Source organism: Alosa sapidissima, chromosome 2 (genome assembly GCF_018492685.1).
Source record: "Alosa sapidissima isolate fAloSap1 chromosome 2, fAloSap1.pri, whole genome shotgun sequence".
Classification (NCBI taxonomy): domain Eukaryota; kingdom Metazoa; phylum Chordata; class Actinopteri; order Clupeiformes; family Clupeidae; genus Alosa; species Alosa sapidissima.
This window is the reverse complement of record NC_055958.1, coordinates 39,181,191-39,206,047: the sequence shown is the minus strand read 5'-3', so window position 1 is coordinate 39,206,047 and position 24,857 is coordinate 39,181,191. Positions and strand designations below refer to the sequence as shown.

At 41.0% G+C, this 24,857-nt stretch overlaps 1 long non-coding RNA gene across 1 annotated transcript; it reads left to right on the top strand.

Annotated features, from left to right (window-relative positions):
* The first annotated feature begins 1,871 nt into the window (after positions 1 to 1,871).
* Positions 1,872 to 22,034, top strand: LOC121691927. Its single transcript, XR_006025211.1, has 3 exons — positions 1,872 to 2,720; positions 8,971 to 9,100; positions 21,938 to 22,034. It is a non-coding gene; the product is annotated as an uncharacterized LOC121691927 (long non-coding RNA).
* Positions 22,035 to 24,857: the final 2,823 nt, after the last annotated feature.

Below are 24,857 nucleotides of genomic sequence, written 5' to 3'. Positions count from 1 at the left end.
GCGCAACTTCTTCAGCAGAGGTGGAAATATAGCTAACTTGCGCATTATGCTATTTCAAACTGTGGAAAAAGGTGACGATAAAGCACATGGATTTGTATACAAGCTAGAGAAACGGTTAGCATAAGTTCGGCAGAACAATGTGGATGTTACAAGGTAAGAAACACGATTCAAAAACGAGTTTCTTGTTTTTCACTTCCAGTATTGCAAGGTTGGTTTTCCGCCTGGGAATGCTAGGGGGAGTCACCATTTTCACCGGAACAGGTAATTTAACCATCCAAATTATTTCTAAATTATTTTTAATACATCTGGACACAATTTGTATGTACAAGATAGCTTTTTCCATCTTTTTCATTTACATCCTAATTAATTTGATGTGCTACTTGCTTATTCATTATTAGTGCACACGTTGAGTTTGCCGTTAAACGGTTAATGCACTCTGCTGTCCGTGTGACTAAACCGGCATGGTGCAATATTCATTATTAGTGCACACATTGACGTTGAGTTTGCCGTTAAACGGTTAATGCACTCTGCTGTACGTGTGACTAAATCGTCATGGTGCAGTAGCCTGTGTATGTTACACCCCATGCATGTTTTAAATGCCCTTGTGTAAGTGGAGTCCATCTCAGCGATGGGGCAACTGTGTGCTGACTGCTTTTAGATACCCTCTGTACAGTGACTAGCCCTTTTGGCCATCCTGAAATGAAACCCTTCCACAGGAATCTCTGCTCCAGCAGCATGAGAGCCTCTTCTTACAGGTAAACACATTTAGTGAGGAGGGCTCTCTGTGGAAATAACCTGATCAGTATAACATATGATTTAGTGAGGAGGGGCCTCTGTGGAAATAACCTGATCAGAATAACATGTGACTTTAGTGAGGAGGGGTTTCTGTGGAAATAACTACATCAGTATACTGTAACATATGACTTGTAGCTTATTTAAATTGATGAGTTAAATGGCTACTGGGAAATTAATTATGGCTATTTACAACAAAACAGCTCAGCAGCTTGCAGCAGAGGCAGACTTGACATTTCATCTCAAGCATACATAAGACATCATTACATGTCAATTCATGTCCAACAGGGAAACATACACAGTATGCCATTTTCCTGATTGAACTGTGCAACAAAATAATCAGATACTCATACTCAATACTCATTTGGACTGATGCCTTGCCATCTTGGAATGGAATACCAATGTTGAATTATGTGCCAGTTTCTTCCTCCTGTTGTGGCCTTTGCCACAGACCTGTGTGTGTGTGTGTGTGTGTGTGTGTAGTCATGTTCAGACCTGTGTGTGTAGTCATGTTGAAGACCTGTGTGTGTGTGTGTAGTCATGTTCAGACCTGTGTGTGTGTAGTCATGTTGAAGACCTGTGTGTGCGTAGTCAGACCTGTGTGTGTGTAGTCATGTTGAAGACCTGTGTGTGTGTGTAGTCATGTTCAGACCTGTGTGTGTGTAGTCATGTTGAAGACCTGTGTGTGCGTAGTCAGACCTGTGTGTGTGTAGTCATGTTGAAGACCTGTGTGTGTGTGTAGTCATGTTCAGACCTGTGTGTGTGTAGTCATGTTAAAGACCTGTGTGTGTGTAGTCAGACCTGTGTGTGTAGTCAGACCTGTGTGTGTGTAGTCAAACCTGTGTGTGTCTAGTCATGTTGAAGACCTGTGTGTGTAGTCATGTTGAAGTCAAAGACACTCTTCCTCTACAAGCATGTAACATGTGTCATCTCCCTCTCTCTCACACACACACACACACATACACGCACACATACACACACACACACACACACACACATCATACACAGACATACACACATACACACACACACACACACAGTCCCAGAGGCGGATCGGTGGAGACCTAGAGTCTAAAGCTGACCTAGACCTAGAGTCTAAAGCTGTAACCCGAAGCCTGTCGACCCAGCTGGGGACAGTCCCTCAAGTATGCCGGCCTGTCAGACAGTGAGCTATCCCCAAGAATATTATCATCACTGGATGCTTCTGCCAGTTCTGTCTCTCAACAGGTCATGAAATAACATCCAGCCTTGTTTTTTACCTGTACATTAATGAGTGGCCTAATAACATACAGCATTGTTTTTTAACTTTTTTTCAAAGTCTTTGATTTATTATCAAGAAAGTTTAAGCACCCAGTTGAAGTACTATAGGGTGTTGAGCGCGCTTCCTTATTTCTATGTGTTAGTATTAGTACCTCCTGCCTTTATCACCATGTTATACATAGCGCCCAAATGCCAGTACCAATTATCACCTGTAACAGACAGCTAGTGGCTTGGCCAGTGCCATCAGAGGCTCTCACAGACCTTTTCCACTGGGTACAGCTGTCATACTAGGGATCTCCAATCATCACTGAGCAGGACTGAATATTATATCATAAATGAATTCAAGGAACATACTGACGTACTGACAATACACTGTGCTCCATAAGAGAATGACACGTGAGATGACAGGTTTTTAAAAGCAGTGCTGCCAGTGCCATATTTGGGTACATCCTGGTGAATGCCTGAAACAATGACATCACAGGTAGCTGCGAGGCTGAGGGGGTTGAACTGGGTGGACAGTGGCCAAGCCAGGCTTTGGGGTTGAACCCGGTGGAGAGTTGCCACGGAGACTCAGAGGAAGGACGGACGAGGTGAGAGCCAGCAGCAGCTGATCACTGAAGTGCCACACCTCCAGCACCAGCACCAGCACCCTGCACACGCTCACTGAGGTACCTTCACGATCTCTTTGATCCATCTTTTGGAATTCCCGGGGGCTTCCTTGCATTTCTTTTTGCATGAGTTTCAACATACAAAGTAAATTGTTTTCTTTTTTTCCTTCTTCTAATTGTTTTGACTCTGCTCTCCACAACTTGTGACAGTCGGGTAAGACACCTGCTAGTCTTTAAGCTCATAGTTTAAATCATCTTTTATTCTCTAATTATAGTTTGTTTTTATTGTTGAAAGGGTCTATTTGGGTCCCAATCTACTTCTGCCCCCATATTCTATAGACCCTTTCAACAAGGTAAACAAAAACAATGCTTGAACGTTCTATTTGGTTCCCAATCTACTTCCTCTGCATTAAGATAACATATGGAATGTTAAAACGGAAGCCTTGTGGGGCCAACTATGATGCTGAGAATGGAACTCTCTTGAAAGGGTCTATACATGACATGTACTTGATGCCCATAATAAACACTTTAAGTCTTTCTGCTGGACAAGTTTTAAAGCAACAAAAATGTAAGAGCCAATCTGTGCTATTTGATGGAGCCTAGAGTGTACGAGTGTGTTTAGTGTTGATATGGCAGACATTTATTTAAAGGGGGAGTTAACTGGTAATGAGTGTTAGGTGATGAGTTACTGGTATGGGGGACGGAATGTTCTGGGTGCCTGCAACAAAGTGGGCAAACACACTGCTGTAGACAAGTGTTTTGTCTTCTTCCCATGTATGTCCAGAGCTATATATAATATATATATATATAACAAAAGGTATAAGGGAACCCTTACTTACCTTGAGCACAGGTGAAACTGTTCTGCGGTGACTGATTGATTTTTCAAGAATTGTCAGGCGTTCGTTCTCTGAATGTAGTTTGAGAAAGGTTTCAAAAAATGTTTTAATAATTATGAAACGGCGTAAGTGTTTACAGTTTTTACAGTTTACGTAGCTAGTTTACGTAGCTACGTACAAATGGAAACGCCAGACCCCTGGCTTTACTCTCAGTCTACTCCAGCAGCTGTGAACCTCCTCCTCTATCAGTTTGTTTATTCATCTACATGCAGTATTTCCCCCTCACATTGTTTCTTGTTTTTATTTATCTATTTTGTTTTACAATAATATGATTGTTTGAGATATCTACCTCATAGTCCAAATATTTACAAAAACAAATGCGTGTAAATAGATATTGGTAAAGATGACCCAATTAAAAATATTAATGAGTATGCTGATTGCACTGATACATTCTACTGATTAATCTATACATATTGTTGCTACTGATTAATGTATGCATGTTGTTGCTACTGATTAATCTATACATGTTGTTGCTACTGATTAATGTATATATGTTGTTGCTACTGATTAATGTATATATGTTGTTGCTACTGATTAATCTATACATGTTGTTGCTACTGATTAATGTATGCGTGTTGTTGCTACTGATTAATGTACGCGTATTGTTGCTGCTGATTAATGTATGCGTGTTGTTGCTACTGATTAATGTACGCGTATTGTTGCTGCTGATTAATGTATGCATGTATACAAGTTGTTGCTACTGATTAATGTATGCATGTTGTTACTACTGATTAATGTATACATGTTGTTGCTTCTGATTAATGTATACATGTATGCATGTTGTTGCTACTGATTAATGTATACACATTGTTGCTACTGATTAATGTATACATGTATGCATGTTGTTGCTACTGATTAATGTACTGTATACATGTTGTTGCTACTGATTAATGTATACACATTGTTGCTATTGTGACATATCTGAAGACTGTACATCACTTTGCAACACTACATTCTTTCTCAACAGCTGGGGCAGAAATTGCTTATGCAAGCAAACTCTTAATATATCTGGGGGAAAGCCAATAGCCTCTGAGACGCACAAGTAATTATATAACTGTGCAGATCAAGTGTACCTCTGCCAAATGGGGTATGCATAACCATACACACATATGCAGCATTTAAAGCCACTTCTGAAATTACTCACATTACATTTTTACTATGATCTTACTACAGTTAACAGAAATCTGTCTGTGATCTGAACTGACAAAATAGTGACACTTTTCAAATTTCCATATTTTACATTGTGCAGCAAACAACTAGTATACAATATTATACAGTATGCTATATAGTATAGCAACGGTGTGAGTGGAATGTGTGTGTGTGTGTGTGTGTGTGTGTTTGGTGTGTGTGTGTGTGTGTGTGTGTGTGCTCATGTGTGCACATCCACATGTGAAATTGTGCATGTGTGGGTGCATGTGCCTGTATTCTGCAGGGGGTGAGGTGGCAGATTTGATCTAATGAGGGTATTGATGGTAGCTGAGGAGGTAAAAGATGAAAGCCGTCCGTAACTGCCTCGTGATCCTGCCGCATGTCACACCTCTGCCATGGGTGTAGGTGTGAAAAAGCCCCTCTGTGTGTGTGTGTGTGCGTGTGCGTGTGCGCGTGTGTGTGTCTGTGTGTGTGGCAGAGGCTATGAGGTTATATTTAAACACACAGCAATGCTGTGACAAACACGACCCATAATGACTGGGCTTTTTTATCTCAGACGCCACTGCAGACAGGTGAAAGTACTTGTGATTTATCATGTTGGTTTACAGTACATAGTGTGCCTAATGCATGAAGGCAAATCATACTTACATTTAAAATAGGTTTAAATAATGCATTGAATGCATTGTTGTAGTAAAAACAGGATATTTTATATATTGTTTAAGGTAAGTTTTAGTATTCATCAATGTTAACATATAGTGCACTGAAGACTGAAGTTGGTGGAAGCACTGTTAGTCCACACAAAACTGTGCTAAAAATAAAAACAGCAAAGACTTCATCCAAAAACATCCAATACCCAGTTCCAGTTAAAACCCCTTATTTATTGAATTATGTTTACTGACATTAAAAGCTTAAAATGAACAGCTATTTTTATTTAGATTTCTACAGTACCATTGTGCATCAGAATTGTTTTCTTTATATACAATTTTGATCAAAAAATATTTTGCCTTAATGTTAGATAACCCCAACGTCTTACCGCCACAGTAACAGTTAAGGTGTGTGTTTCCAGAGGCAGGCAGGCACCCACCACCTTTCAATTCAATTTCAATTTAGTAATTTAGTGTGCTTATAGAGCGCCAAAACATTACACATGTAGCATGGTGCTTTACAGAATCCGGCAGTCACGAGTTTGCCCAGGCAGCAGACTTTGGGTTGAGCACAGCACAGTGCTGTAGCCCAGAAACCCACAGGTAATAATCATATGTTATCATATGTTCATATATCTGTTCATATATGTTCATATAATCATATGTGCATTAGTTTGAAGCGGTAGCAGTATATCTGAGAAACTGCAACTAGCTGTCTTCTAAAATGTTCCAGACCGAGATTTGAATGAAAACTTATCTTATGTAGGTGCCAAAGATAAACACATGCCTCCACCTATAACACCTCAATTGTTTCCATACCCATGTCATATGCACATGTTTTTTCCTCCTGTCATTGGTAAAATGTACAAAGTTAACAGAAAAATAAAAAAATGTTGTGCCTGAAAAATGATCGTCTCTCTGTCAGAAATGGCAGGGGCCCAAAATAAACAGTACTGACAGTCACCATGTGACATAACAGGAGAGGTGCAACTGATAGGCCTATCCCTGATACCCTAAAAAAGACATCCCGGGCCAGCTGGCCCACCGCTCTCAGGGGTGGGCCAGGGATTAGGCAACAAAGGTGGTTGCCTAGCGCGCAAAATGCCAGAGGGGCACCAGAGAGGAGATTACTTGTCTGGTTACAATGTCTGGTTATGTGTGGCCATATAGACCCTTTCAGCAATAAAAACAAAAACAATGCTTGAACGTTCTATTTGGTTCCCAATCTATTTCCTCTGCATTAAGATAACATATGGAATGTTAAAACGGAAGCCTTGTGGGGCCAACTATGATGCTGATAATGGAACTCTCTTGAAAGGGTCTATAGCCGTTTCTGCTTCAGCAGACGATGTCTGGTTATGTGTAGCCAACTAGCCATTTTTGTTTCAGCAGACGATGTCTGGTTATGTGTGGCCATATAGCCGTTTCTGTTTCAGCAGACGATGTCTGGTTATGTTTGGCCATATAGCCGTTTCTGCTTCAGGGCAATTCCACAGAAAATGGGCTTTTTGTCACATCCATAACGCCAGTGGAATGCCTTGGCATTTGTATGATGTGAATGATAACATTAATTTTTTGTGCATTTTTTCTCATGTACATTCTTCAGCCAAAAATAGCACATCCTCAAATGTCATGTAATCATTCACATCATACCATACCATCACATTTTATTGGCGTTATGGATGTTACAAAAAAAACATAATTTTTCATGGAATTGCCCTTCAGCAGACGATGTGTGGTTATGTGTTGCCATATAGCCGTTTCTGTTTCAGCAGACGATGTGTGGTTATGTGTATAGCCGTTTCTGTTTCAGCAGACGATGCGTGGTTATGTGTTGCCATATAGCCGTTTCTGCTTGAGGTGCCCAGTGTGCTTGCTCAGCATTTCACACAATTTGAGTCAGAAAAATGGTCATGCTGTTGCACAGCCCTAGAGAGTTGTAGGACAGTAGCCTGTAACTGTCCATGGACCCGAAATCCAATGTCCCTTCACCCCTGAGTCAACACGTAGACATCCATCACAAATGACACACTGGTGCCGTTGGCAGTGGTCAGTAATCCAACAGCTGATTTTGGCAGATGTTGCACAGGGCCTGGATGTCATGGACGTTAAGTAGCCTACAGGGACGTTAAGTAGCTTACAGGGAGCCCGCATTCACAGTGTCTACATATCCACCTGTCATCATCCCCACCACAGACAGCCTGGAACCCACCCAGAGTCATCAGATGGGCTTTGGACAGAGACCACCGTTAGGAGATATAATGAAGCAGCAGCAGCCAAGCCTCAGGCTAGAATAACACAGTAATGTACAGTTTCATTAACCTGACTCAGACTAGAATAATACAGTAATGTACAGTTCCATTAACCGGACTCTCGCCAGATGAATTTCGTTCCGCCTAGCTCCACTCATATCCATCTGGGATCGCTTCCGTTGAGAGTGATTTCGGCACCAGATTTTATGGTAGAGCCAATCAGGACGCAGGGCGGGAGTTTCATAGATGTGACGTGGCGCAGAAGCGACTGTGAGGCTGTTCTCAGCGTCAAGGGTTGACTTCGATGTGAGTGGTTGAAGTAGCACGTCAATAGATGACGGACAAGTGGCTTATCCAATCATATGCAAGGATTTTTGATGAGGCCCAGCCTTCTGAAACACCGCTCCAATGGATCGATCCCAGATGGATGAGTAGAGCTAGGTGGAACGAAATTCATCTGGCGAGAGTCAGGTTACAGTTTCATGGCAAAGTGATGTAAAGTCCTAATTTCTGATAAAACTGAGAGAAACTTCCAAAGCATCTTACTACTTCGATCCGTCAGAATGTTTGAAATGTCCCTATAAAACTGGTATTGTTGAGCATCATGTCATGCACTGGTGGTGGTTGGACCAAACATTAATAGCTGTGTCTGCCAAACCATAGCAAACAACGGAAATAGCTTACTGTTCTTTACCGTTCTTTTCTACAGGGATTAGACCCCTAATTGAATGATCTAAATCATGCACTCATTTTACCAAATTGGGGCCTCGTTTTATATTGTGCTCTTATAAAAAATAATAAGTGCACAATCTAGTAAATTGAGTACAAATTCTCTCGATCAAAACAAATCTTGCAGTGACACCTCCCAGGCTCTATAACTGCTCACCCCAGACCGCTCATTGCACACCAGCCTGAGGTGAAGACTGAGAGAGTGAATAAAATCACACATTTTCTGAAGATCTAACTTTAATCTTTAATTCAGACTTTCATGACGAATAAATGGAAGACCACACATGCCACCTTGACATGCATGCCTACAGTCTTAGTATGTTGTATCTTAGTATCTTGAATTTCCCCTTGGGGATCAATAAAGTATCTATCTATCTATCTATATATATATATATCTATGTTCCCCGCTGGTTGCCTCCGCTGCCTGGTCACCTACATCACCTCTTGACCGTTTTATTTTTCTTCATTTTTTCTCCCCACTTTTACGACGCTCTGATGTTTCATAAAATTGAATTTCCTTCCCCATCCACTTCACCGCAACCCTGGATTACTAGTGTGTGTTCTTCCCTGCCCCAGTTATGTCGGATGTCATGTCTCCATTACTGCCTTCATTTATTTACATTTTTCTCTTCCTCCACAGAACAGTGTCACCTGTTTTTAGAGAAGATCCTGAGAAGATCCGTGTGAATCCTTGCCCGTAGTCATGCAGCCCAAGAGTGCAGATTTTGGTGAACTTGCCCCCCAGCATGGCAGTGACCTCAGCAAGCCTGGTAAGTCAAGAGTCTATTTTTTGTTGCAAGCTGCCATGCTTGCAGGCTGCAGATATTGGATAGTTATGTAGACAGTTGTCTTTGTGCTGCAAAATTTGTTATCTGTGCTTTTCTGTAATGTCTCTGTCACATTGTTGTCTCAAATATTTACTTGCAGAGGTGGGCACAAATACATCCAAAACTATTTTGTTACAAACTACAAAAACTACAAATACTAAACCAAGATACCCACCATCATTTTCCGTAACCAATGAAAGTTGTACAACAAATTGAACAGGTCGGCCTCTTTTTAAACTGAACTGCATTTCCCTTTTTGTGCCATAAATGCATTGCCTACAGTACATACATTACTGGCAACATGGGGGACAAACAGAATAACATCCTGTAAGGCGTCCTAATCTATGAAATGAATTAACTTGGTGGAGAAAACTCCACTCTGTTTTGCTCCCGTCTCCTCCATTATTTCTGTATATCAGGACACCTCGGACACCCACTACCACCTGCTATCCCTTCGTTGGCAACTAATGCTTTTCTCTGCATTGGGGTCATTTAATGTACATTAAACTACTTTAACAGCAGTGATTACATGTACTGTATAAAACAAATACAATGTTTTGTTACTTTGATCATTTGCAGTCTTCCCATCTACTTTCGTTACTAGGCCTAATGATATGGTCATTTTAATGACAATCAAGCAACCAATGATGTTATCTGTCTTAATAACAACACTACCATCTCAGACACTTTCAAATATTAATTCAATATTCAACAAAAAGAATGAGTATTCTCTTAAAAACGTAAGACTCACATAAATCGGCAATGTTATATGTGCAAAGCTTCAAACACACACACACACACACATGCACACACACACACATGCACACACACAAACTAAAATATCTTCTTACACTTCACTACTCCTAACATAAGCTGAAAAGATGAGATTTGTGAGAACTTTTGACTTTTTTTAAGTTTAGCTCTGGTTGTTAAGGTGTACTGCCCTGAAGGTATTTAAAGCAACACCAAAGAGTTTTTTGTACCTTAAAATAATGTTTCCAAAATCGTTTCAGTGGTTCATCAACTCGTAACAGGGTGAACGGCAATTCTGCATTTGCTACGCGGCCCTCTATTGGCTATAACCGCACTATGTAAGTTTGCCAGATCGGGTAGCGGATCTGTAGTTCGATGGAATGAGACATAAGAAACTACAAATTTGACTTGCATCTGATGTCGCAATACATCGTACTTCGAAGTCATGCAAAATATTTTACCTTGTCTGTGGACATCGTTATTTGCAAAGCCGGTGCTGGATAAACAAATAGCGTGCGTGCGACAGAGGGAAAGTTCTTTGGTGTTGCTTTAAGGAAAAACATTGAAAGGCTAGCGTGTTAAAAACCAAATTGAAATTCACTTTGTGAATAGAATCTGGCTAAGCCCCATTGGGGGGTTGTTTCTAGTAATCAAGTCCTTATTTTGAAACAGTTGGGCCAGCCTTTAATCAATCTGCATTGGGCCAGCTTTCAACCAATCAGCATTGGGTCACCCTTTAGCCAATCAGTACCAGTGACTAGTATGTAATTTCTACCTCCTACATAGTACATTTAACATAATTTTCCCGCCCCCAAGCGGTGGATAACGACTAAGCAAACGACTTTGATTGAACATAACTTAATGGAGGTACACCTCTGTGAGTAGAGAAAAAACCTTAACATGATTAAATATTTAATTCCTTTTCACATGAATGTAAAATCCGTAGAATGTCCTTATACACTAGCCTGACGAGCCAGACCCACATTAAAATGTCGCAGTGCTCAGTCCGAGGGGCGGGATAATCAGTTGTCTTTCAAATTCCCTCTGCACGCAATAGGACAGCGGCAGCGCTATGAGTCCCATGCGTTTCCCACCAGCGGAGCTAGTTGGCTAGTTCAAACGTTTGCCTACTTAATAAAAGCTTAACTCGTGTCACACTGTTTGCCAGCAGCAACATCCATCTTATTTGTTTTCAAGTAGCAGGGAATTCAAGCCAAACCGTTGCAACTCTGCCATCAATCATTATGTTAAGCCCACCTAACGACTCTACAGTATACACGATTTCATTGGCCTGATTAAGTTTCGATTTCTGGAGCTCACAAGTCAACGGAGAGTTGCTAGACTAGCCCTGGCAGCAAATGTAATTTGCGGCCGCTAGGGGCGCGTCTAGATTTCTAGGCTACTTATACACAGTTGTAACAAGTAATGTGAATTAGTTAGGTATCCTACACTAATGATATAAAGTTAGCTAGTTAGCAAGGTAATGAAGCTAACGTTAAATGTTAGCTACCAGACAAATGTCCTCAACAGCAGGATTTTGAGGGTGAATTACTGTAGGTAGATAACATACATTGGACAGTTAAGTAAAAACCTTGAAACCATTTAGAAACAAGCTAAACCCCATCTGAATTCAAAGGAAAAGTGTGACTGGTAGCAATTTCCTCCATTGACTCAATGGTACGCTGCTAGCATGTTTTCCCTCTTTTGTGATGCAGGCAAAGTGGCAGTAATCTACATGTTGAATGAATCTATTGCTAACAACAATGCAAGCTAATGTAATTGCCTATTACCAAACCCTGTCAACAGTTAAGGTGACAATGGACCTCATTCACCAACCATTCTTAAGAAGACATTACTTTTAAAATCCCCGTATCTAGACATCCTATGGTAGTTGTTTTTCTGGCTTAATATAACAGTTTCAAAGTAATTGTGATGAGATTTCTATTTTAATCCCATCAATATATTTGCTTAATTCTTTGTGTAAACATCTTTCAGGGTTTGTAGTGTATTACACAAGAGCAATTGTGTATTTCATCCAACATGAATTAAAGATAGGGAGCAACAATCCTGTGCCTACAGTGTTCAACAAACATGACTGGATTTTAAAACAACATTTCTGGATATAGCATTAAGAGATTCGGTTAATTCGTTGTGCATACATCTTTCCGGTGTGGTAGTGTATTATAACAGTGAAATGGTATGGTAATAAATAATATGATGACACTAAGTATGCTTGTTTTTTTCTTGAACAACTTTGAATGGAGTAGTGACAAGGAGTCAATGGACATTGTAAACCCATGCATAGCAACATCTAAAATGAGCATGGCAGATAGCATCACATTTGTCTTGAGAGTCAGGTGGACAAACACCAGGTAGTGGGACCATTAGTTGAACTCTGGAAAACATCACAACATTTTAGACAGTAAGGGATATTGGTTTGGAAGATATGACCAGTCTTTACATTATATAGGCTAATTTCAATGAGACAAGGATTGTTGCAGAGGCACGTGACGCTGGTAACACAAATGCTCGTGTGTGGTATAGCTGTGATGGAGGTACATTTTGGGCTTGGCATACTATTGTCTATAGTGTAAAACGTTTAATGACAGACAGGCTGGCAAACAGAAAGTAAGACAAGACAGACAGACAGATAGACAGACAGACAGATAGACTGAGGTATAGTTTCATCGTTTTCAGTACAGCATGAAACCAACACCTTTAATCATGTGGCTTTAAAGATGTTATAGTTAATCATGTGGCTTTAAAGGTGTTGTTGAATTGAGTGTGCATGGAGCACATGGTATGGAACATATCATGGTGCCTCTTCATGTAGCCTAAGTTTGCATACTGGGTAGTTCCGACCCCTGTGTGTTATATTTTAAGATGGACAATTCAGCCAGATATTGTGCCTGTGAGACATCCCATAATAAACCCACAAATTGTCTTTTGATGCTCTTAAACTGGTTGTAACTGAAGTAACTTGTTTTCTTTTGTGGGTTGAAGAAATCGAATGGGGATGAGTGCATGTGTAAAACTTAGAGATAGGTATCCCAGCATCTCATGAATCTGAGATCTGTGATACGTCATTTTGTTTCTCTCTTGCAAAATAGACCTGTCCATTTTTGTAAAAAAAAAAAAAAAAACATATTTCATCCAAAACAATGAAGAAATAATTCTGAAGGGAATGCTTTTAGGCTTTAACTTGGATTAAAGGTGAAGGTCTGATTCTCAGATATGGAGAAAACAAGATATCTTTAAAGAACAACCATCTCAACCCAAGTCTACAAGACTCAATATCCCACCTGATGGTTTTCTTGGTCTTTGCAGAACCTGCTCTTTATGAAGTGAGTGAAGGACATTTTTTCTTAAAAGGGAGAACATTTAACTCTTGACTGCACTTTTGTATGATGTCCAACAATGTGTTCACAAGCAGATATACCCTTCCAATCAACTTCCAAAACTTCCAGTCAGCTTCCAAAACTTCCAATCAGCTTCCAAAACTTCCAAAAGTTACAGGAATCTAATGTATCCAACGCATTTCGCCCAATCATTGCTGATTTTTTTCATCTTTCATCAAAATGCCAAGATACTCTTGAACTACAGTACTTCCTTGAGTGAACACAATCCTACTCGGTGGTTGCTGTAACTGTATTGTCTTGCTTCCTGTAATCCCGTGTCACCCTGCCCACATATACGCATATAATCCCGTGCCACCCTGCCCTCTGCATCAATGTCTAAATACGTGTGTGCCAGGGAAGCCAGTCTAGGTAGAACCAGACTCTGTGAGATCATTGCCATACTTTATTGGTTATCACTCTTTTTAGAACCTGAAGGCTGTACCAAGAGACAGGATAAAATGCAGCCTGCTTGTTTTGTGATGAAGATGGGCGACGTTTCAATTCCGATTCACGCTAAACTGAGACTGGAGTGCAGATTCTCGGGATCTCTTCAGCTGTTTGTGACTTGGTACAAAGACGGCAAGCAGCTCCATGGGTCGTACAGATACAGCAGGAAAGTTATTGAGAACACCTGCATCTTGGAATGTCTTCACGAGTGTGATAAAGAGACTCCTGGAAAGTACTCCTGTGAAATTAGCAATGCCTATGGCACCGACATCTGTCATGCTCATGTCAGCATAGACACAGGTTGGTGCAAAATTAGTCAAAAACCTAGTCACTTTTCAGTTTCTCTAGTTATACAACCATTTTTACTAAGCTTACTGGCTTTATTTTGAGGTCCCTTGTACAGCTAGAATTAGTGTTACATGTAATAGATAATTGATTGTAAATATCATGTTGATTAACAGAGGATGAGTTGCAGAATTGATGTTTAAATGGATTACAAAAAAGTTTATTTATCCTCGCTGACAATATGTAATTAATGTAATTACACTAATGTAAATAATGTAATGTAACTTTACACTAATGTAACGTATTGTAATCAAAATATTGTTCCTCTTAGAACCTGCCCATTTTGTGACAAAACTGAAGGACATCACCATCCTTTTAAGTCAGAAATTGCGACTTGAGTGCACCTTTAAAGGAGTTCCAAAAATGTCTGTAACTTGGTACAAAAATGGGAAGGAAATCAATGCCTTACACACATATAGCACAAAGTTCACAGGAAGCTCTTGTACTTTGGAGTGTCTTCATGAGTACAAAGATACCTCTGGGATTTATGCCTGTGAGGTCAGCAATGCTTATGGGACTGAGATCTGCTATGCTAATGTCAGAGTGCTAACAGGTCAGTCTACATTCAGTCTTGCATTGCCAGAATGTTTCAGGGAATATTTTCATGGGGCATTTCTTGAAACATTGAAGATGTTTGAGCATTTCTCAGGAAAGGCATGGTGGTCATGATCATTGGCACTCACATGTTGCATGGAGCTCGTTTTTCAGACTGCAATATCTGTGACATTTTTTGTGGAAAAAAGCAATGTATGAAGCCAACACAAATATTTCAGTTCCGCTTTCGACATCTTAACCAATGGAATGCAACCTAATGAATGGAGTCACCACTCATTGGCAAGCAAACAGCATGGAGGTATGCATGCATGAAGGTTGGACAAATTGCATGCCCTATTGCAGGGGTTCACAAGCATTTGCAATACTACCGCCCCACCCCCAAAATGTCATGAAGTGCAGACCAAAGTGCACTGAACATGTTACACGTTTCCTCTGTGGATTGGTTTGTGATGTGCCATGTTCCAACGTGCCCCTGAAGTGCAAATAAGTTTCCTTGTACTGTATTTGCAGAGTGGTGTTTTTTGAGAACCTAAGGCATCAGTCAGAGTAATTATGTTCCTGTGACTGAAGTGCAAATAAGTTTCCTTGTATTTGCAGAGTGGTATTTTTTGAGAACCTAAGTAACTCTACAGTCAGAGTAGTTATGTTCCTATGATTGCCAAAAGCCAATGCTTCTGAAATGTAAAGTGTTGATTTTGATTTTGGTTATCAGAGTGTGATAATTATGATAATATATATATATATATATATATATATATATATATATATATATATATATATATATATATATATAATGAACTTTGGGCTATTACTTCATACGCTGATTGGGTTGGATCTGGCAATGCTAAACCACAAACCAGAGCAGGTGGTTAGACAGCAATTATTAGCTCTGGTTATTGTGCATTCCGAAACCAGTTGGGACTCTTCCTTGTTGATTTTGGAGTCTGAGATACTAAGGAGCTGCTGGATTAATGTTGTATTATTTTTTGTTTTGTTTTTAGCAGTTCAATTAACAAAGCTAGAATCCTATTGTTTTTGTTCCAGTTATCATTATATTTTTCACTTGAAAGGCAGCAGACAAAAAACATTAACACCCAGAAACATGAAAGCACACAGCAGATTCTCAAATGAGGTACCTTAGGGACATGAAATGACACTGACTGACATTGAATTCTTGCTGTAATAATCAAATGTACTAGATTGACGTAGCCAGACTAAATTGTATTCAGAATTTGAGTCAGTTGGGACATGATGATGTGGTGTGTTTCAACTGATATTGGGGGGAAATGCCTCTGGACACAATTGGGTAGACCTGACCAATCAAATCAATGGAATATGTGAATCCTTTCATGTGAATTTGTCTATAATATCGATGGTACTGTGCAGACAGACATAAATGTCTTGTAGGTCAACAGTTAGAGTGGTACATCACTCATCTTACAATCCAAAGGTTCAGGGTTTACGCACCCATTTTTCTGTGGTGTGTCCTGTCTTGATATTTATAAACACAGATTTGTCTGATGTACTTTTTATGTCAATATGACCTCTCTATTTGGAGTTATGTATGCCTCACTATTCATTGAAATATAACTTCCTAAATAGCTGCCCAAAAGCTGCTACCAAGATGGCCGCCGAGTGGTCAGACTTAATTTAAATTGGGCATGACCATGCTTCATCTCCAGAAAAGTATGACAACAAGTTGTTCAGGGAATTTTGATTCATAAAACAGGTTTCAAGGTTATGTATCAATCAAGTTGAAATTGTTAACTATTATGCCTGGGATTATTGAAGTGCTACTGGGTGATCTGAGGTAGAGTAGAGGATGGTGTTTTTCAGAACCTAAGCTGGTATTTCAACCTGAATTTGCAAATCATCCCTGCCAGGAGAGGTGCAGAATATACAGTGGCCTCTCTGCACAGTCCCAAAACACATATTCTCAAGAAACATGGTGCAACAATAACCTCCAACATAACATCTCAAAAACTGTCCATCAGATCCCTTAAAACACAGATCCATTATCACCATCAAATACAGACGATAAATGAGTTCTTCAAATACTTTGGCAATATTATATACTGTATATGTATTTTTTGCCTTTATTTTAGATGGAATAATGATGATTGACAGGAAGTGAGTATCTCTACCAAAGCGTGGTATGGACACTGTTGCACCATGGGTACTTGGACCGAAACGTGGTATGGATGCTGTTGCACCATGGGTACTTGTACCGAAGCGTGGTACTGTATGGACGCTGTACTGTTGCACCATGGGTACTTGGACCCAAGCGTGGTATGGGCGCTGTTGCACCATGGGTACTTGGACCGAAGCGTGGTATGGACGCTGTACAGTAGCACCATGGGTACTTGGACCGAAGCGTGGTATGGGCGCTGTTGCACCATGGGTACTTGGACCAAAGCGTGGTACTGTATGGACGCTGTACAGTAGCACCATGGGTACTTGGACCGAAGCGTGGTACTGTATGGACGCTGTACAGTAGCACCATGGGTACTTTGACCGAAGCGTGGTATGGGCGCTGTGGCACCACTGCGCCCCTCCCTGCACCCTGCTGGAGAGCGTACAAGACTGATAGGAAACAGCTTAACATGCTACACGAGGCTGATAGGAAACAGCTTAACATGCTACACGAGGCTGATAGGAAACAGCTTAACATGCAGGCTACACGAGGCATGTAACTGAAGCGTTCCATTCATATAGCATGTGCACCCTGCTGGAGAGCGCACAAGACTGATAGGAAACAGCTTAACATGCTACACGAGGCTGATAGGAAACAGCGTAACATGCTACACAAGGCTGATAGGAAACAGCTTAACATGCTACACGAGGCTGATAGGAAACAGCTTAACATGCTACACGAGGCTGATAGGAAACAGCTTAACATGCAGGCTACACGAGGCATGTAACTGAAGCGTTCCATTCATATAGCATGTGCTGCAGGGATGCTAATTAGCACCCGCCACCTGCGGGTTTGTGTATTGGCGGGGGAATTTGGTCAACTTACCAGCCCCTGTGGCAGGTAAATAAATAGAGCTAGCATACCACAACTTGTCAGATCTGGTATTGACGGTTAAAAATAAGAAAGTGTCTGTAGGGATCATGTAACGTTACCAGCCTATAGGAGTAAATTGCGCTGATTTGGTAGTTATCTACAATAACTAGGCCTACCATTGAGCCGCTGCCAGCAGAATAGCCTATGGGCACTGGTGCAGCACTTCACTTTTTGCCACTACCATTAAGAACACGTGTTACTGCTAACTATTTCAGAATGACTGCATAAACATTAATATAGCGAGATCTGTGGATCTGTGTTGTATCTTCACAGACTAATATTCTCATGTGAAAAGTGGCCTGTATAGCTATTTTAATCAGCCTGTGACACCTTCACGGAAAACTATGACACGCTGCTATGATGGACGGACGCACATCTCCACACTCATTCGTCATGGTGTAATATCTCACAAACTCTTCATTCAAGAAATTACAAACAGCATATCAGAATAAACAGTAGAACTTACCGAACACAAAGGTGTAAAGAATTCCCCTATACAATTAGCTGTTCCAGAGTAATCCGGTTTTGAAATTGAGGCAAATGTCTACATGGTCACATTTTCATACAGTTTTTCTAGTGGCAGGTAAAAAAAGTTGAGTGGCTGGTAGATTTTGGAATCTCCACAGTGGCAAGTGGACAAAATATTTAATTTCCATCCCTAATGTGCTGCAAAAATTAGCTTCTGATAGAACTGACTACACAAGACAGAGGTCTTGCCTCCGCAAGTGGATGAATCCCTCATGTGATGTGCTGCATAAATCCTTGTCTTTGTCCTTAAATAATATACAGTAATTTCCTGTGTATTAGCCACATCGAGTGTAAAGCAACCAATAATGTTTTATGTGAATTAAAAAAACAACCGAATGGTTAGTGCCGCCACTCTGAGTAATCAAAGGCGATTCAAAACGAGTCAGAACGTCAAAATTCCGGTGTCCACCACTCTACTTCATCCAAAACAAACCAGAAAAGGGACTCAAAGTGCTAAATACCGGAATTTTCCTTTAAATAATATACAGTAATTTCCCGCGTATTAGCCGCATCGTGTGTAAACCACACAATAAGTGTTTTATGTGAATTAAAAAAAAACAATACTGTGTATTGACCGTACCTGTGTAACCGTAGTTCTCAATAGCCCAAATGAGTCAGAATCATAGTGTGCTTTAGAATAATTAAGAAATGTAAAGCCCCTATGTGTTAACCTTACAGCTGAAGAAAACATCAAGTCAAAGTCAAAGAGTCAAAGTCAGCTTTATTGTCAATTTCTTCACATGTTCCAGACATACAAAGAGATCGAAATTACGTTTCTCACTATCCCACGGTGAAGACAAGACATATTTTGCCAATTTAGGTCCACAGACAAACATAACATTCAAGTAAACAAAAAAGTAAGTAAATAAGTAAATAAGAGGGCACATATAATAATGAAAAAATAAGAGCAGCAAAATTTGGTTGAAATTGTGCATAGACAGTCAATAAAATACTAGTGCAAAGTCAGGCCAATAAAAGGCTTGGGTAGTTCTGTTTGACCTAAGTAAGAAAGAAAGTGGCATAGTGGTGCAAGTTATGTAAGAGCAGCAGAAGTGTTGTGTTTTCAGGACAACAACACCAAGTTGTAAAGTGTACAAGTGTGCAAGTGTGCAAGTGGAGTAGTGCAGGCGGCCATTTTGGGTCCAATGTCCAGGATGTTATGTAGCTGAGGGTGGAGGGGGGAGAGGAGGGAGAGAGTTCAGCATCCTTACAGCTTGGTGTATGAAGCTGTTGGTGAGTCTGGTAGTGCGGGAGCGCAGGCTTCTGTACCTCTTCCCAGAGGGCAGTAGATCAAACAGATTGTGAGCGGGGTGACTTGCATCACTCACAATTTTGGTCGCCTTGCGGGTGAGGTGGGTGGTGTAAATGTCCTTCAGGGAGGGGAGTGAAGCACCAATAATCCTTCCAGCTGTGTTCACTATGCGCTGCAGGGCTTTCCTGTTGTATTCAGTGCAGCTTCCGCCCCACACAGCGATACAGCTGGAGAGGATGCTCTCAATGGTGCCTCGGTAGAATGTGGTCATGATGGCTGGTGGAGCACTTGCTCGCCTGAGTTTCCACAGGAAGTACAGGCGGCGCTGAGCTCTCTTCGCCAGTGATGCAGTGTTGGTGGTCCAGGAGAGGTCTTCACTGATGTGCACCCCCAGGAATTTGGTGCTGCTCGCTCTCTCCACCACAGCACCGTCGATGGTCAGTGGCAGGTGTTGGGTGTGACCTCTCCGGAAGTCAACAACAATCTCTTTGGTCTTGCTGACGTTCAGCAGGAGGTTGTTGTCCCTGCACCATGTGGTCAGATGGTCGACCTCCAACCTGTATTGAGTCTCGTCGCCCTTAGTGATGAGACCCACCAGAGTTGTGTCGTCAGCAAATTTCACTATGTGATTGTTGCTGTAGGTTGCAGTGCAGTCATGCGTCAGCAGGGTGAAGAGCAGCGGACTGAGCACGCAGCCTTGGGGGGCCCCTGTGCTCAGTGTGATGCTGCTTGAGGTATTGTTGCCAACACGTACTACTTGGGGCCTCTGACAGAGGAAGTCCAGTAGCCAGTTGCAGAGGTAGGTACTGAGTCCCAGTTTGTCAAGTTTGCAGATGAGTTGTTGTGGTATTATGGTGTTGAATGCAGAACTGAAGTCTATAAACAGCAGTCTCACATATGAGTCTCTTTTTTCCAGGTGGGTGAGGGCTGGGTGGAGGGCAGAGCAGATTGCATCCTCTGTAGACCGCTTGGCTCGGTATGCAAACTGGAAGGGGTCCAGGGTGGGGGGGAGAATGGCTTTGATATGTGACATGACAAGCCGCTCGAAGCACTTCATGATGATGGGTGTCAGTGCCACAGGGCGGTAGTCATTGAAGCAGGATGGAGCAGTTTTCTTCGGCACAGGTATGATGGTGACAGCTTTGAAACATGATGGGATGATGGCTTGCTTCAGGGAAGTGTTAAAGATGTCTGTGAAGACATCCTTAAGCTCCCCTGCGCAGTCCTTCAGCGCACGACCTGGGATGTTGTCTGGACCTGTTGCCTTACGGGTGTTGATAGCAGCAAGTGTCCTCTTCACGCTGTCGGCAGAGAGGCACAGGGGCTGCTCATGTAGAGGGGGATGTGTCTTCTGTGGGCAGGTGCTGTTTTGTGCTTCAAAGCGAGCAAAGAAGCGGTTCAGGTTGTTGAGCAGAGGGATGTTGCTCTCACAGCTCTGTGGCGCGGGCTTGTAGTCCGTGAGGGCCTGAATGCCCTGCCATAGGCTTTGTGCGTTCCTGCTGTCTTTGAAGTGGGTGGTTATCTTGTGAGTGTATTCCTTTTTTGCTTCCTTGATGCCACGGGACATGGCAACATGTTGCATCCAAGCTGTAAAATACATTGATTTGCAAAATTATATAAATTTCCCGTTAACAGGCGGGAAATTACAGAATCTATTTTTCTAGATTTGAAAAAAATATTATGTCAAACTCAGATGATCATCAATCCAGTAATTGCATAAGGGATAATGGACGATGCAGCGTTCGATTAACAGAAATGAATGCTCAGTTGAGGTTGTAAAACGGCCCCGGCGCGCAGCGGAGTGCATTCATTTCTACATTCATTTCTCTTAATTCAACACCGTGGAGTCCATTATCCTGCTTATTCGACTGTTGCCACTTGCTTTGTGCTCATTTCCTGTTACAATTTTAACGTTTTAATCGCTAAAACTGTCTTGTTTGTAGAACTACTTCTTTCTGACACATATCAACTAGTTTCTCAACTTGCAGGACAAACTGCCGTTACTAGTTCTAAATGGATGGTTGCTATGGCCCAAGGCCAGTCGTTAGTTTTAAATGGATGGTTGCTACAACTACGACCAAAGGCCAGTCGTTAGTTCCATCTTTCTTTTGTCAAGCGGCCATATCCCAGGAGTCTGATTAACCTTATCTTTACTTTGAAACATCGCTATTTTACTTAGCCTACTGCCATCCAACTAGCTAAAAGCCACCTCCGTCATGTTAAATGTTGCTATGTTCTGAACGTCTGTATTTTACAGCTTGGATGCAACATGATAGTTAATTTAAACTTCACAAGGAGTTGAGCGAATTAATATACAAGTGTGATACCGCCAAAAAAAAAGGATCTACTTCATAGGTGTTATAACATATGCTAATGTACGTTCTAAAGAACACAGGTCAATGGGAAATTCAACCAAGCATTAGAATAATTATGAGAGCCAGCTCGTTTTGTGGAAAAGCTAAAGGACCACACCATCCCAATGAGCAAGAGATTGATACTGGAGTGTAAATTTACTGGAAGCCCACAAATGTTTGTTACCTGGTACAAGGAAGGGAAGCAGTTGTACGCATCATACAGATACAACACCATAGTCAAAAACAACAAATGCATCCTGGAATGCCTGTATCCCTGTAACGAGGAAACATCTGGAATTTACTCTTGTGAAGTTAGCAATCCATATGGAATAGATATTTGTCATGCCCACATTGTTGCTGGTCCAGGTTTGTACATTATCATCTTTGCATAATTGAAGTGAGATATCCTTATGTTCAAACAGTTCCTTACTGAAACTGACACTTTAGACAACTTTAGATTTGTTAATGCCTAAGATAAGATAAGATAAGAAACATTATTGTCCATTCAATTTAAAGGCACACTATGCAAGATTTTCACCTTTATGAAGCCAATTTGATGGTAAACAAACTTGTAATAGGCGAATCGTTCACCTAGCATAGCTATACAGCATAGACGTAGCGAGTCCCTACCGAGAAAACCAGCCATGCAACTTCCAAGAGTGGCGCCCCGCCAAAACTCCTATTACAAGAACTTTGCTATTTACAATAGCAGTTTAACATATAAATACATTGCGACTCTAGAGGGAGCTCTAAACTCGCCAAAAATACCTAAACCTGCATAGTGTACCTTTAAACATAAAATGTTAGAACTCACTGCTGCATGGAGCTCGTTCTTCAGTCACCAGTCATGATAGCGGTGTCTACATGTGACAATAATTAGACCAGTCTTCCAAATTTGTTTTTGTGTTCCGCAAATGGAATGCTTCAGTTCTGTGCCTGGTGCAACCTGCCTGTAAGTCACAAATGAAATGCTTCAGTTACATGCCTGGTGCAACCTGCCTGTAAGTCACAAATGGAATGCTTCAGTTCCTGCTCACTGTCAAAACTCGAAATTGAAAGCATGACAGAGGAAGAGGGCACCAGGCTAGGCCTACTTCAGTTGTTAGCCTACATTCACAACCAAGAAACTGACATCTGGAGTCTTTCTCAGGTGTGTGTGCTCCTTTCGTGAGACAGAAAGAAAAACTGTATAGGCTGTCCCTCCTGCATGCAGGTTTTAGCGGGCGGGAGCGGGACATCATGTTGCAGATGTGGGCGGGAGCGGGACATCATGGTACAGATGCGGGCGGGAGCGAGACGTCATGGTACAGATGCGGGCGGCAGCGGGACTACAAATGACACATTAATGCGGGAGCGGGACAGAATATTGCGGGAGCGGGCGGGCGCGGGACTCAAAAATCAGTCCCGAGCAGAACTCTAGTTGGGGGTCCTCCCCCAGAACATTTTTAATTTGTTTGATGTGATTTCCTGTATTTTGGTGCATTTTGGGGATGGCCAATACTTTAATTCAATCAGATTCATAGCCTACATCCTGACGTGTTGATATTGAGGCAATGATTCCATGCAATGGCTTGGGCTTCAGGGCCCCCTGATCCCTTGGGCCCCTGGGCCTGGTAGACCCGTGCAGTAATCCATCCCTGATCACATCCACAAAAGGACTTCACTCTACATTATGAAGCACTGAGATAAAACATCAGCACAATGTACTGTATGTAATGACCAGTCATAGATTAAAATACATCTCTTGTAGATTGGGAGGTAAGGTAAGGTATACTATTTTGTCCCCAGAAGGAAATTTAAATAAATCTCTTGTAGATTGCGAGCTAAGGTAAGGTATACTGTTTTGTCCCCAGAGGGAAATTTTTATAAATCTCTTGTAGATTGGGAGGTAAGGTATACTGTATTGTGCCCAGAGGGAAATTTAAATGAATCTCTCGTACTATGCGAGCAGCGAGTATCAATTGTGATATGTGTGGGCAAAGGGTTTCCTAGCACATACATGTTTTTGGACAGCCAAGATGATTTGTGAAAATGTAAATTTCATAACTTTTCATAGAAATTATTTTCTTAAAATCAACTTTCTCTGCCATTGTTGGGGATTGTATGGCTTATCAGGGGGAATCAAATTGTCTTTCTCAGAAGATCTCACTATGATAGAACTTTCTGCTACAAAAATTCATAATACAAAAACTTCAACAACACAGATGTGGGAACAAAGTTATTCTAAGAATGCAATGAGATTGCATTTTCTATACAATAACTTGATCGATTGCATGTTTGGATATTTCCACAACAGCATATAAAACAGTTTTCATTCTCTCTTTTTAAAGTTTCCAATTTACTCTAATTTTGCAAACTGTTTGTGTAGTGTGCAGAGCTATATTCATTTTACAGACTAATGGACATTCACCAATGACAGTTGACAGTGGACACTGACCAGTATATCATCCATATACACCATATAGTCCACTAACACCTATATCATCTGTATAGTCCACTAACCAAAACCTATATCATACACCATATAGTCCGCTGACTTTAAAAAGAAACGGCATCACTTGTATAGAACAGCAACAGCATCAATTGTATAGAAGTTTATTAACCAAACTATAAAACAGCTTTATAAAAGGACTCTAATTTGAATGACGGGTGAAGTCTTAAATGTAATATTTGAAACACATGAACCACAAATGTATCTCACTGATGCAGAAGTACATACAAGACATACGTTTTAGACACTAACATTGCCGAAAACTGTTTATAATAGATTTAACCAAACCAATATACTAATGGCATTGTTACTGCTCTCAGTATATATATATATATACTTTTCAATTCAATTCAATTCCATTCAAAAAACTTTATTTATCCCCGAAGGGCAATTTTCCTTATGCAGGCATAGTGACATATAAGACATAACACAACATATAAGACATAACAAATATATATATATATATATATATATTGACAGACAGGAGTGTAAGGGGGGGGGGGGTTAGTC